Here is a 15,781-nt window from a genome sequence, read left to right as displayed (position 1 = left end):
CATACTGAAATAATGAAAGCAGGAAATGTTTAGTATTTCATAGGAAGTATATCTGTTTACTTACAGAGAAAGTGATTTGCTTTAATGACTTCTTAGAGAAAAGCCTCTTACAATATTTCAGTAAACTTAGTTTATTCCCAACAGGCTGAGGACTCAACATGTTTCTGGTACAATATTAAAGCCAGGGCTCACCCAGCAAAGATAGGTTTGATCAGTCAGTTGGAAAGATGTTCTTAAAGTACATAATTCAATACAATATAAGCAGGGCTGGAGACAAGGAAGCCACTTGCTACAATGGCATTGACTGCCCTAAGAATTAAAATCAGAAGAGAGGGTTTGAAGCAGCACAGATATTAATGGGCCATTGAAGAGCAGCTGTGATCAAGAGCACATCCCCATTTCTTGGTGTGATCTGATCAGTGGCAGATACTGCAGCTGTGCAGCCAGTGCCTTTCTCCTTCACTGAGCTTGATGCTGGCTGATGACCTGCAGGATGGTAATTAATATCCAGCTGTTATTAGCAAGGCTTGCATTAAACATGGAAAAACAAATGTAGGTGTTAATTTAAAGGAAAAAAAAGCTGAAGAGTTTTTAAACTGCCCCTGTTTTCCCTGAAATCAGCAGACATGTACCCCTTATTTTAAAAGGCTTAGCCTAAATCTGTAAAGGTACAAACCAGACAAAAATAATGTCCTCTCCCCTTAGCCCCCCCATTTCAGTTTCTCCCAAGTGTGTCTGAAAGATGCTGATGCAGCAAACGTGTCTGGAAGAAGGAGGCTGTTTCTGTGTGCAGCAAGCACAGAGGTGCTGGCACAGGAGGAGGGTGCCAGGGCTGGCAGAGCTGGAGGTGAGCTGAGGTGAGCCCAGCCTCCCCCATGCCCTGGCAGGACCCTGTGATGTTTTATCCATTGACAAAGCCTTCATGTCACCACAGAGAATGGTGGCCTGGGTATAGTTTTCCTGGAGCTGTTCTGGGTGTGATACAAAGCTTGCTGTGGACTTGGCAGCATGGCAAAACAGCTGTCACCTGCAAGAATCTGTCATTCCTAAATACTAGAAGTATCTTTTGAAATTGGCTTTGTAATTGTCCTGTTGTTTCATTGAACAGATGTGCAGATTAGAGCTGCTGGAAAGTCTCTTAAATAAAGTCAAAAAATGCACAACCAAATAAATACATGTAAAACCACTGAGCAAATCTTCAAAAACATGATAAAATTAGTTTTGAGCCTGATTCCTCACTGGTGTGGAGGCAGCACTGTGCTGATTGTAATGGACCTGACCCAGTTTTCAGTCAGACAAAACCAGAACTTCAATGCAGCCTTGCTCTGACCCTCTGAGTAGCACCTCTGTGTGTGTGCCTGCAGCAAGTGATGCAGCAGAGCTGTGCTGCAGGGCCAGCTACAGTGGCAGTCCAGGCTCTGTGTTCAGCTTCAGGCTCTGTGCTTTCATGGGAGAGCTGTTTATGTGAGGACTTGGGTATGATTTCCACCATGCTAAAAAGAGATCTTGTATTTTTTCAGTAGGGAAGGACATGGTTGCAGTGAAGTGAAGCACTTCTAGAAGTAAGGTTGGTTATTGGGATAATGTTCTGCCTCCACCCTGCAAGGAAAAGCTGTCTGGGGTTAATGGCAATAGGAATGAGTCAGCCTTGTTGCATCACATCACCCAGCTGCTCTGAGAGAGGAAAAAACATGTGAGAAGGTTTTATATCTTGAGTTTCAGTATACATTTGCAGCATTGCACAATTTATAGCATTCTCCCTCCTCTAAACATACCCTCTAAAGATACATCTCTTCTACATAGCAAGATTGCCACACTATCTGTTATAAGACCATGCACCTTTAAAGTGTCATACTGCAATATCTTGGGGTGTAGAACTGTTCTTTATTTTGGAACACCCTTTGCTACTCAAATAGACAAGTTAGCAGCTTGACAAAGAGAAGCTTTGGGGTTTTGGTTTTATGAACTCACTGCCCAACACCTCACACCAACCTGTGAATTTCTTTGGTCATAAAGCAAAGACTAAGGTGTAAAATGGCTTCTGGGCAGATGCTGTGTGTAATGAAATCTTAGTCTGTGGATTTATTCTTGGCTCATTATCCAAGGCTTGAATCTGATTCCTCAGATGTGGAAAATGTTTGGTGTTCCCCTTAAGACCAGTGAAAGGTGACTTTCATGTCACATAAGATGTATTTACTGTCTGCTTGCCCCATTCACAGCTTTGTCATTTTGCAAATACATTATTTTTTCTAATTTCTGTTTCCCCTGAATCTATTGCATGAAAATACATGATCTATTGTTTTTGATGCCCACTGTGCTCTGTAAACAGTGATGGGAGGCAGAGTAGATGTGACCTTTCCAGGCTGCTAAGTAACTCTGTATGTTGCAGTATCCTGGAAACTTTAAAATGCTTCTAAATGTGAAGATCACAGCTCTTTCACATCTCTAATGAGAGTGGGAGGTTTTATATCTTACTGTAATTGTTTTGGTCCTCAACCTGCAGGCTGGGTTACAGCAGGTGGCTGAAACACAAGGAAGCAGCCTGAGAAAACGAGCAGCACTCAGGGGTTGTGAGAGGTTTGGCCCATCACAAAACCACTGGAAGGACCAAAGCTCCCTCAAGTCACACCAGCCTGCATTTGTGTGTTCTTGGGCTTCCCTTACTTTGAGTGGGCTACAGAACTGCACTTCCTTGGATCCTCAGCACATTTCTGACCCCAGTGCCAGTCTGTTACCTCCTCCAAACAGAAGTGGCTCCAGGATGAATTGCTTGTAGCCTGACTTTGGAGATGCTCTTTCTCCCAGCACTGATTTTCCAGTCCCACTGGGTTTATAGTTCACTTCTCAAGGAGCAGGTGTTCAAATCATGCAGGGTTTTTAAGGATGTGCATTTAATGCAAGTTAAGACTGGGCTGTGCATTCAGCACTACGAGCAGAAGGCTTTGGAAAGGAAAAGGGTTAAATTGAAGGTGCTTTGAGGCCCTTTGCTAGGGACTGCTGAGGGCCTGGCTGAGGCACCAAACACTGCTTTTACTTCTACTGACCAGGAGCCATTTGAGCTCTGTCCTGAGCTCAGATGAGTTTCTCTTCCCTGCCCAGTCCTTCTCACCTCTTGAAGCCTTGCCTAAATGCAGTGTGCTATCAGTGTCCCAGACCAAGCAAAACCTCTGTGGGCAACTTTGGATCAGCAAAAGTAGTAGTCACATGTCCATGGAAACATCTGAATTTCTGGTTGCCTTCCAGTGCATTTCTGCAAATGGCTGATATTCTGCTTCAGAGCACATAAAAAATTTAAAGAATCACTACATGCTAAGTTAAAAAAAATACAATGGAGTTCTGTGCACTCAGGGAAATTATTGAAGCAATAAAGAATAATGTGTTTGCAGATGAGGCTCCAGAACAAGCAGTGCAGAGAAAATCAATAATGTCATACTTCTTGCCAGATTCAAAATACTTGTGGAAATAGCTATGGAGTGAGAGGGGAAAAGGTTTGTTTCAATCAATCATTCTTGTATAATGCAATATCACAGAGCAAACTAACTCACTTGCTAGGGACTTTAAGAGCTTGAAAAGCATTTAATCAAAAACGTTCAGGCATTGTTTATCCTGAAAACTCATTATAAAGGGAATATGTGGTGGATTCAGGGCAGGCAGGCTGAACCAGCAAGGTCCTGCCTGACTTTTTGTGCAAAGCATCTCACTGCATGCTCAGCCTGTGGATGCCTGTGAAGGATGGGAGAAATGCCCAGCTGGGGTGCAGTGTCTGGGAGGACCTTGCTTTGTGTTGTAACATTTCTAGTGCAATATTGCACTGGAGTCCAGCTGTGCCCCTTTCTCTGCTCTCTGCCAGCTGTTACAGGTACTCAGGCAGCCCTGCCTTGGGTAATTTACAGTTTAAGCAGTAAGTGTATGCTTGAAGTAGGTGACAGCTGTAATGAAATTAAATGCCCTGCTCAGGAAACTTGTAGTGGACCTGAGAATTAAAAACAGAACTCATGAATCCGAGTCTCCTTTAGAGACAGCACCAAGCTAATGCCAACACACAAATTTTGGATTAGCATTTCTCCCTGGACCTTGATAGAGAGCAGCTCAAGTTGAAGTGTTTAGGGTCAGAAGAACATTACAAAGTGATAATTCATGATACAATAAGCAGAGAGAAATACCAGAGCTGTCCCTGTAGTAAGGGAATGGCTCAGGAGAGACCTTGCAGATGCACAGGAGCTCTTCAGCTGTAGAGCAGCAGACAGTGCTCTGAACTTAGGGCTGGTTTATTTCAATGTTACCTATTTTGAACTTGTCCATGGAATCTCAATTCACTAGGTGTGAGGTAAAACTAGCTTTTGTAGTTTTCCTGTTTGTTTAAATAAATTCTTCATTTAAAAAAATATAGAAACATGGTAATATGATCTTTGTCTTCCACTGTACCTAATGATGTAACAGAAATGATGGTTTCTGTGGTACAGACACTCCCTGAAGCAACCTGTATTGATCTAGAGGATGTGACAGTTTCCCTCTTTTTTGATGTCAGTACTTTATTGATGAAAAGGCAGCAATTCTAATTTCATCCAGTTTTCATGTTTTGAAATACATGTTCATTCTGATGTGGAGCAATACAAATCCTTTATTTTTAATGTGAATGTAGAATTGCCAAAATTTGTATTTTCAGAATGAAAGTCCATTTTTCTGTGGGATACCAAGATGCATGTGCTCTCCCTCTAACTCACACACAGAGGTTCACAAACTTAGGTCCTTTTTCATCCCAGGTATCCCTGGCTTGGTCAGAACAGGGAACTGAAATGGTGCTTCCCTTCGTCTTAGGATACAGCCTTCTCACTCTGCATTTGTTTTTCTAAAAAAAGAAAAGCTCAAACCAATTCACTGCCACAAAATATTTAATAAAAGAGTACACTTCTACAAGAACCAATTAAACCAGAAATCTTTTGATGGCTATAGTCAGACTGTCTTGCTGTTTTCTTGAAGGTCATCTAAAGGCTTGAAGCACTCCAGGTTTTGGAATGGAAACTGTCATCTTTATTCATTTTGAGTAATAGTGGAAGGAACTAGAATTATAAATTGAGATTCAGATCTTCCTCCTTTAGCTACTGAGTCAAAAAAGTTGTATAAAATGAGATCCATCTTCTGATTACTCAGAACAGAAATTTCAGTCTCTCATAAGGCAGGTCAAACAATGCCCAGAAAGTTTCCCCTCCTTTACTTAGGCCATTAGAGAATTAAATTCATTGCATCATTTTCAGCATCATTTCACAACAGTCAATAGTCCATCTTCCAAATTGCATCAGTTCCTCATACCACAATACCCATATGGAAAACAGAGCAGCTGCCCCTTCCTGATACACAAGGCATTAAAAATTCTCCTTCAGAAAATTATTCAAACAAGACAGTAAAATAGCAACAATTTACCATCTCTTTTCTCCTGCAAATAGATTGTTCTGCAAGAATAAAGTTATTTGCTGTTGTTCTTTTTTCTTCCCCTTTAGGTGTGCCTAAATTCACCACTATTTAAAGAAGTTTAGGTCAAAAGAGGATAGACGTAGTAGCTGTGCTGTCAGGGTCAGAGGCACTAACTGAATAAAGCAAAGTCAAGGAGGCTGGGAAGAACCAATTCTGACAACGTGCTGCTCTGTTGAGCTGGGTGTCTTCTTACCTGGAGGTTTATTTAGTGGTGGAAGAGGGAAGGATGGCCGGCCAGACTGCTGTGTGCCTTGGGAACGGAGCAGGAAAGGCAGGAGCAGCTGGAAAAGAGTTTCATTGCTTCTGGAGGGATTTTTCTTCCCAAGCTATGATGCTTTTTAAAAAACTGCTTCACAAAGGCCAGGTGCTGTGTTAAGGGAACAAGCTGGAGTCTGGACTTCAGGGCATTTCAGCTCCTCAGCCCACAGCTGTGTCCGGCAGCCCTGGAAGTGTTGCTGCAGCACTTGGTGCAAGCAGCTCAGAGTAACTTTCTTCTGCTGAGGCTTTTCTGCTGGCTTATGGCTTGAGGGACTCCTGAGCTGGGAATTTTCCTTTCCAAGCAGATCTACAGGATTTTTCAAAGCAGGGCAAAAGAAAACCTGTTCACGCCTGCTGACAGAAGACGAGATGATGCCTATGGTAAGGTGGAACTGCTAGCAGTGCTGAGGTGTGATTGACAGGATTTTTAACAGAAATAGGAAGCAAATGCAAAAATTTGCAGCTTGTGGGTCTGTTTTCAGTGTTTCTTCCATGTTAAGCTTCAAAAGTCTTGAAGAATGTGTGGCAGAGTTTGCTTGGATCTGTTCTGTTTGGTTCCTTTTGCTTTTCCCTTTTTCCCCAAGAGAAATGCTTGGGGAATGCTCTCTTGTTTCTTTTTTTTCTGTAGCAAGACAGAAGGTTATACTTGCATGAAAGAGTTGGGCAACCACAGTTTATGTCTTACTTTGATGTGCTGTTGTGGTTACAGGAACACCTGGTACAGCATTACAGAAATTTATCCAACATCACCCATTTTGCTTGGAAACGTGGCTTGGGGTAGGCTGGCAAAGTGAGAAACAGCTCTTTCTTTTTCATCCCAGGTATGAAAGAAGAGGTATTGCAGCACCTGGGGACTATCTGTTTGTTCAGGTCTAAGTTATTCAGACCTCCAGCCCACCCTGGGCAATGACTTGGTTGGGTTGCTGCCTGGAGGATGAAGTCTGGTGATAAATTCTCCCAGTGAATGCTTATAGCCAGCATTCACTATTGTCTCCTGTGTGGAAGTGAGGAATGGAGTTCAGGTTCAAGACTTGAGCTGATGAACTTTTCTCACCCAAAATACATACATTTAGACAGCACAGTATCACTCCTGCCTGTGATTGCCACATGTAAGTGAAATCTTCACTCCACAGAAACCTCAGGGGATACTGATTAAAATCCTCCTGCTAGACCAGCTGGCTGCAATCACCACATCATTTTGATCCAGATCACTGTAGCTGGCTAGTGGCAGAAAACTCCTTTGGGGATTGAGGTTTGAATAAGGAAAAATTGAATTCTTTATTTAGAAAAGTCTGATAGTGTATTAACCTGCCGGTATAGAAGATGCCCACCCCACTGTGAATATAAACATGTTCTTTATGAGGGGGCAGGAACTGTCAGGGACCATTTTATAAGTGAAAAAATCTGCTTCTGCAAGCACTATCCTCTGTTAAATTGTAGGATTACCATTTGAGGGGACACAGGAAGGGAAGAGGAGTACTCTGCTGGACTAAGCCATCATTTCAGGCATGAGGGCAGTTATTTCTGATAAGGTTGATTGTAACAATTGAAACCACATAACTTCAATTTTCCTGGGAGTTAATAAACAGCCAGAGAACAGTTCTCTAGGAGGTACAAAGCTGGTGACCATATCCATTTTCCTACAGCTACTACCTGACCTCTCATTTTCCCAGAGGCACATCTAGGTTCACACAGAACTGTTTTTGTATCTTCTTACTGAGAAAAATTTGTTATTCCAGATTTCCTCCACCTTAGATCAGTGGATGATGTTGGGTCCTCTCAGAAAATATGAGGCTCTTTTTTCCCTGTGTATTTGATTGAAGCTGACAGTGGTTGGTACTTCACATTTACCAGCAAGTGGATTATATCAAAGACCAGATGTGGGAAATGAGAGGTGTGAGGTGCCTGGGAGTGTACTGTGTGGTTTTGATAAGAGTATGGGATATTATGTGGTAGTTGTACCCACAGAGTTTGTTCCAAAGGCCTGCAGAGACTTCAGCACAGGCTTTGCCCAGCTGAGAGCAGCTCAGTGCATCCAGTGGTGCAACCCTAGACAGAAACTCATCCCCATGCAGCCACTCACTCCTGCCCGTGGGACTGGGGAGAGAATCAGGAGGGGGAAAGTGAGAAAACTCATGGGTTGAGATAAAGACAGTTCAGCTTAATAGGTAAAGCAAAAGTCACACACTCAAGCAAACCAACACAAGGAGTTCATCCATCCCTGCCCTAGAGCAGACAGGTGTTCAGCCATCCCAGGAAAGCAGAGCTCCACGTAATGGTGACTTAGGAGGACAAACACCATCAATCCATCCTCCCCTTCCTTCTTCTTGCTTTATACACTGAGCATGACACCCTATTGTCTGCAATGTTCCTTGGGTCAGCTGGGCTGCACTCCTTCTGCACTGCCTCTTTGCTGGTGGGATGGGTTGAGGAACACAAAGGGTCTTAGCTCTGTGTAAACACTGCTCAGCAATGATGAGAACATTTCTGCACTATCAGCTGTGTCTCCAGCACAAATCCAAGACAGACAGCTGTTGTGAAGAAAATTAACTCTACCCTGGCCAACAGCAGCACAGCAACTGAGCATCCTTTAGCCCTAGAAAACCAGGAGATCACAACTGTGTTCAGTGTCAGTGGGTGAGGAATCAATTCAGTCTTTTAAGGCTCCCATCCCACAAATGCAAAGTAGAAGGCTGCAGGATTTGCTTTTTCCTGCCCTAGGTGAGCTGTCAGCCAGAGGCAGGCAAAATATCTGTGGGTTTTCTGTTAACTGTGACCAGCAGCCTGAATGCCTCAGCAGGCACTACTGATGGTGTGTTAATACTGTGAGCCTCCTGCTCCTAGGCTGTTGTGTCAAATTCTAAAACTTTCTGGATTTCATTCTGTGTGCTGCTGAGGTCTGATTAGGAACAGAGTCAGAAACAAATTGGAAAGTGCAAATGATGTGACATATCCTGCAAAAACTGCTGTGACCTCAACAAGGGTCTTCATGGCTCTCCAGGTGAATTTATCTACTCCTCCAAAATAAACAGTGTGAGATTACCTGTCATGCTCAACTTCCCTAAGAAGCAGGTGGAGAGATTATATCATGTATCACTGTCAGCTGTATCACCCCTAAGAAGGTGAAAGGTTTGCCTCTTCTTGCTGATCTTATTAGCCTTTACCTTACCATTATTTCCTAAAAATGTGTTGGTATTAACCTGTAGAAACATTTACCATTTGCAGACCTACATATTCAAATACAATTCCTTGCATTTAGTTACTTTATTCCAAAGAGCACTTCCCCTTAATAGCATTCCCACAGTCTCTTTCAGAAATGATAAGCTGTAGACTGCTTGCTCCAGGAGGAGTTCTCTGAAAATTGGCAGCTTTGCATCTCTGTAAATCTTCTGCCAACTCGTAGCGTTCACGTGGTTCATCCTTTAGGCTTTTTTATATTGTGGTTCATCCTTTAACAGCTTTAACAGCTTCTTTATATTTAAGAATGCATAAAGACACACCCTTGCAGTGAGTTTTTCATCTTAGCTCAGAAAAGCATTGAAGCCTTCTTGCTATTTCGATATACATTTAAATGAAAATTGGTGCTCCCTGCCATAGCACAGCCATGTCAGCTGGTCAGTAATGTGATCTTTTATAACTTTATTGGGGGGAAAGGAGTTCTGGTTTTGGCCTTCCTTATGCTGGGCTTGTTAGGAACAACAGTTAATGAGAGTGATAGCTGGTGTGTGTAATATGTACCCTCACTGTTATGTCTGATAAAGAGGGAGTGTTCTACTCAAACTGTGCCATAGCCACGTGCAGCTTTCTGTGCACGTGCCCTCGTGCTGTGCTGTTCACCTGCAAAACCTGTACCATCCAAAAGGGGCAAAGTTACTACCGATAAAGGACCATCAATAGATGCTCTTATTTCTGTTATATTCCTTGCTTGTAATGGGATTTTTTCACTACTGTTGTTTTTATGTATTGCTCTTTCTTCTTGGACTCAATTTTGGCAGGGAAATGCTGACTGTACAGTGTCTACATGACACATATGGCAGATATAGCCAGTGCTTGGGAATGTGATGATAAAACATTTTGTTTCAGACTACAGGAATTGTATTTTTAGAAGTTATTCTGAAAAATAATGGATTTATGGATCTACTACCCAATTCAGTCACATAAGTTTATGCTGAAGGTGTTGACCTGAACACCGTTTGAATTTCTGTGTGGCTTTCTCAGATGCTCTTTAACTTTTGCAGTGATGGAACAGCTCCCTGGGGCCAAATGCTTTCTGCACTTTTGTCCCTCACCCTAAAAGTCACAACTGCTGCTCAGAACTCAGAGTAGAAACAGTGATGAAAAATGTGCTTGCTTTCCCAAAGCTGGAAAACTCTCTGTCCCCCTGTTGCCATGGTAACATCTCCATCCACATTCCTTCATCACTGCTCCCTATTACCTTGCTCTACCACTGTCTCCAAGCAATCATTGTCTTTTCCTATCCCCGTGCTGAAGCAAGGAGAAAAAATATGTAGAAACTGAAGGAGCAGCCATAAGCACACAGAGGCAGATTCATTCTGGATACAAAACCATCAAAGTGATTTGCCCTGAGGACAGGATAGTCAGAAAATGAAGTACAAATTGTTGATTTGAAAGTGCAGCTCTGATTCTCAAGTAATACATTGCATAACTTATACATTGATGGTCTACAGATCATTCTGGAGCACAGCTGCTTCTACTCATGTCCCTGAAATGTGGGGCTGTTTGGGAAAGTGATTGCCTGGGATTTCTCTGCCTGGGTTATGGTTGACCATCTGGCCAAGCTAAAGGGTTTGTGACAGAAAGCAGCTTGGCTCAAGACTGTAGAATCCACTGTGGTGGGGGTTAAGATGAAATGCCATTCCCAGAGACTCTATTCCTCAAAGTGATGCCCAATAATTTTATTGAAGTGGGCTGGAACTGTATGGTTGAAGCTTCAGTTTGTATCTGGTGATTTGCCTGGCAAACTTTCCTGGTAGGTACTATTTATGCCACCCCAAATTAGTGCGTGCATGCTAGTTCCCTGAGTGAAATGAGTTTTACAGGACTATGATCTTCTTCATACAGGTCTGTACCTCTGCTTTTGGTGTAGCTGGCTAGAAGTGAAATGTTTTTGGCGTGTGCATGACCCATGCAAATGAAGTGTGGGCTATGTCTTATTTTGATGCAAAGATTATCCCACGTAATTGCAAAGTTCTTTACAGTTACCTACCTTTAATTAGAAACACTGAACATTAGCTGTTGCAAAGTGGATAATTACAGTACTTCTAACTAAAACCCACTTGTCGGTGTCTTCTGGAATGAGAATGAGGGCTGTTCTCCCATCCCTGAGATGAACATTTTACCTCTCATGGCTCGAGTCAAGGATGGCGCCGTCATGGGATGTCATAATCTCACAGCTGTACTCAGTGTTTATCCTGACATGACAAGGCTCTACTTGATTGTACTTGGGAAATAATCCAGCACAGCCTGGTGTAACATTTTCACAGTGCATACTACACAATTTTAATAGAAACTTCACGATCAGAAAAATTTCAGGGAACTGGTTTTATATCCTATTGACAGTTTTCACTTCAGGTTTAGCTGAAATGCTCTCTGCTGTCTGTCACTTTTCTGGGTTTCAATAAAACTGCACTAAAACTGTTTCCCCAAAGTAGAGGCTTTCTAAATCAAGCCAAAATAATTCCATACTGGAATCCAGAGGCACTTCTCAGCAATGGTTGAGGGAGCCTTGCATTGATACTTGGTGTTGTATGTGTGAGGTGTATGGGGTGCAACAGGGCTCTATTTGGGACTGGATGCAGAAGTAGCCAGCAGCTGAGCTTCTCCTCTTTTATAAAATAATTTCTTTCTTTTCTCCTTCAGCTCTTCACACTTATATATATCTCCTCTCATGACCTTTCCTTGTCCTGTCCTACCTGCCATTTGTAAATTTCCTTCCTATGGGAGTTCCATATTTAGTCAGTGGCTTGGTCTCTAACCAGACCCATGGCATCTCTTCATTCCACAAATATTCCTCACCTTTCTTACTCTGCCCTTCCCTCTGTATTTATTGTGACACTAGAAGAACATGGGAGGGACAAAGGGATACAACACGATGAAGATAAGAGATTGTGTCTGTCATTTGTTATCTGCTTGAGCATGGTGTAGTGTGTGTAGAGAAGTGTGATCCACAGAAGGAACAACATGCACAGAGCATAAGTCCTTCGTGTTGTCCTCTAAAAAATTCCCACTGAGAACCCATGAGATTGAAAGGATAGCAAATATTTTAATCAAATTCATTCTCTTCTCTCTATAAGCAAATGGACTGATAGCATCAAGCTTCGAGAAATGCTGAGTTCTCTTGAATGAGATGATCAATGTGTTTTGCTCCAAAGCCTCATCCTACTCCTAATGTTATATTGAGTCTGCTAAATATAGATAATTTTTCTGATATTCAGACATGAAGAGAAGGTAATTAGTGGTGTTTGTGTACAAAAAAAAAGCTGGTCTGTGCAGGGAAACACAAACTCTGCCTCCCTCAGTTCCATGACAGGGAGCAAGTGTAAAGCTTAACATATCCTTTTCCCCTCTTGCCTCCTCAGAGAGAGGGGAAAGCAGAAAAAACTGGCTTCTTTAATCAAAACTGTAGTCAGAGAAACTGGAAGGGTTGATCCAACACAGCAACTTGAGCAACTTTTAATTAAATGTGTTTAGTGGTCGGTCATGTTCATGAGCAAATAAAAATTAGAATTAGGACAATATCAGTCAAATTAAGTTTAAACAATTATTTGATCCCCAATGTGTATCCATCGGCTTAGCTCCATGGGTTGAAGAGCATGTGTCTGATCCTGTTGCTGTTGTCATCAAATTCTACAACAGGAAATGAAAATCAACAAATCAATAAGAAGAAAAAGGAGCAACAGCAAGAACTCCTGCTACTCCTAAAAACTTCAAAAGTCTGGAGAAGTTTCCCATACATAGAGAAAACTGAAACTCTGGCACAAACTGGACCTCAGCTTTTTGCACCTACCTATCTATCTTTTACGCTAAACCTGTCCCAGGACATCCTAAAGCTTGATGGGGCCAGATGAGAGTTCTGACTCTATTAAAGTAAGGAGGTCATGTCAATTTTCATTTGACTGTCTTTTAGGGTATTTTCAAGTTAATGCTTAAAAGCTTTTCAGTTCAAAATAAGGATCTCACAAAATTCTAGACTGTGAAGAAATTTTTCTATATTTTAAATTTCCTTTTGGAATTGGTTCAGGAGGAGAATTCTCTGCAGTTCCACGGCCTTGGTGCAGGAGCTGTGGTGACCAGAAAATGAAGTGCATTAGAAACAGCCATGGTGCAAGTCAGGGTGGTCAGGCACTGACCAGGCTGCCAGGGAGGTGGTCAGGTCTCCAAGGCTGGCAGGGTTCAGGGAGTGTTTGGACACAGGTGGGAGTGTCAGGCACAAGGTGGGATCCTTGGGGCTGTCCTGTGCAGGGACAGGAGTTGAACCGATAATCCTTGGGGGTTCCTTCCAACAAATTATATTCTAAGGAAAGTAACAGTGAACAACAGGCTTAATAGTGTTTATGTAAACTTGTAAAGGTTTTATTTGTAATCAGTTTAGCCAAGTCTTAATTCATGAGTTTTGAGTGTGGCAGAATGGCCGTGTGTCAGTGTCCTTGAGAAATGCGTAACTTCATTTGAGTGGGACGTTACAATGACAGTGTGCTGATGGGAAGCTCCCAGCCTGGCAATGAATGCAGATGGTGTTTCAACTCTGTCAGTCAGTTAATCATTTAGGAACAAATTCTTACATTTTTGACCTAGCTTTGAAAAATGCATAGAGCAAAATCAGAGAGAGCTGTAATTTTGCTGCCTGTATTTGAATTTTCCTCCACCTACAAAGAATTCATTTGTAGAGCAGTGAACCTTGGTCACCTGTAACATACTCTCCACCAGCCTCAGTACATGACTGTCTTTGAAGATCCACCTTTCTGTAAGCACAAGGGCATCATCCTTCCAGTACGCCAGGTTTAGCCCCAGGAAGAGGGGAGACGATACGAGAGCCAGGATGATAAAGAAGTATTAAAGGAAATAATGGTAATGAAAATACAGTAAAGAAGAACTGGGCAGATCTTGGAAGTCATCCAAAATAGGAACATCTTAGAGGAACAAGCCAGTGAGATATTAAAAAGAGCAAAAACCTAGACCATGCATAATGGCTGGTTTAGTAGGATCAGAAAGCTATCCAGGGATATCACCCTTGCTGTGAATTTGTTTTGTCAGGACTGTAGTTCAGTAAAGATGGCTGAGCTCTGTCTTTTCTGCAAACACCAGAAAGTCATTCTTTAAACTGCAGCCTGGTCTCACGACAGACATAGCAGTGCTGAGTTTGCAGCTTCTCCCTGCATTACTAGCATGGTAGCTCTGTTGTAGTGATGTGTTTTCACATGAGGAATTCAATTTGACGAATGTTCCAATTCCTTGGCATGTCCCTTACATTTTGATATAGTTCCAGTCAGTTGTTTCAAATCTGTAGAATGGGGCAAAATATTTTTATACTCTTGAAAAAGACATTATTGTGATTTTATGCATTGACATACAGTTATAACTTGGGCATAGTATGGTTCGGACCGAGGTAAAAAGATATTTTCAATTTTACTTTCCAGATTGAACCTTTTTCTTGGTTTCAGATCTGTCAGACCAGTTCCAGCTGGCCAAAGTTAAACCTGTCCTAAATAGTTTGATGCCAGCATTAATTAACTGAAGTCCCTGGTTAATTGTGTTGTCTGGAACTGCCTTGGCCCTCCAAACGCTCTGGCACTCTGCTGGTGTCTCTGACCACCCCAGAGCTCAGGTGTGTGTTACGTACAGGCACAAAGGATCCGGTAGATCCAGTACAAGGGATCTGGTAGATCCAGTACAAGGGAGCCGGTAGATCCTATACAGGGGATCCGGTAGATCCTATACAAGGGATTCGGCAGATCCCGTACAAAGGATCCGGTAGATCCTGTACAGGGGATCCGGTAGATTCAGTACCAGGGATCCAGCAGACCCTGCGAAAACGATCCAGTAGATCCAGCGCAGGGGATCCAATAGATCCAGTACAAACGATCCGGCAGACCCAGTACAAGGGATCAGCCGATCCAGTACAAACGATCTGGCAGATCCTGCACAAGGGATCCGGCAGACCCAGTACAAGGGATCCGGCAGACCCAGTACAAGGGATCCGGCAGATCCAGTACAAGGGATCCGGCAGATCTCCCCTCACTGTCCTCCCTGAGGCCCAGGACGTGCCCGTGACCCTCGGGGTGCCGTGCCGTGGCCCGGGCGCTGTTTTCCCTCCCAGGCGCTCCGTCCTTCGGCGCCGCAGGTGCCGGTCCCGGGCCAGGGCGTGTGCCCGGGTCCCGAGCCGGGCTGGGATGCCCGGCCATCCCGGCAGGTGGCGGTGGAGCCGTGGAATTCTGCGGGAAGCCAGGCCCGGCCCCGGGCAGCCGCGCTCGGCCCTGCTGGCCCCCTGGCGTGCCCTGGCCTTCAGAGGCTGCAGAGAATGCTGTCCCAGGGTGCCGGCGTGCCTCAGGACTCGCTTAGCATGTGGTGGGGGTGCTAAGAAATAAACAGCCTCTTCTCAAAAATGACAAGGCCAGAGCAGGAAAATTTAGGCAGAATTCCCAGATTATTTCGGTCTATAAAACACATGCTTTGAAAAGCCCAGGCTTCAGCCGTGGTGTTCACATATGTCCTTAGCCTCTGCTGACTAGTTATGACTACCTGTGTTGTACTTGGCAAGAAGGCAGCATTTGTTCAAGGGGGCTCTTGCCAGCTGTGCTGGAGAAAGTGCTTTTCAACAGGATTCCAATCAAGTGCCTTATTAATATTTATTATTCACTGCTTGCAGTTATTGGTAACATGCATTTGTCCAGGACAGCTCAAATGAAATACAGCATGTTGTTTCTTCCTGGGGAGGGGGAGAAAATGATTCCTTAGCTGTTTGTGTTCACTGTGTGGTGTTGAAGTGCTGATGCAGGTCCAGTGTGTGAGCAGTGAGGGTCCCTGTGCAGTA

Source organism: Pyrgilauda ruficollis, unplaced genomic scaffold (genome assembly GCF_017590135.1).
Source record: "Pyrgilauda ruficollis isolate IOZ18807 unplaced genomic scaffold, ASM1759013v1 scaffold16, whole genome shotgun sequence".
NCBI classification, from domain to species: domain Eukaryota; kingdom Metazoa; phylum Chordata; class Aves; order Passeriformes; family Passeridae; genus Pyrgilauda; species Pyrgilauda ruficollis.
This window is presented reverse-complemented; position numbering follows the sequence as displayed.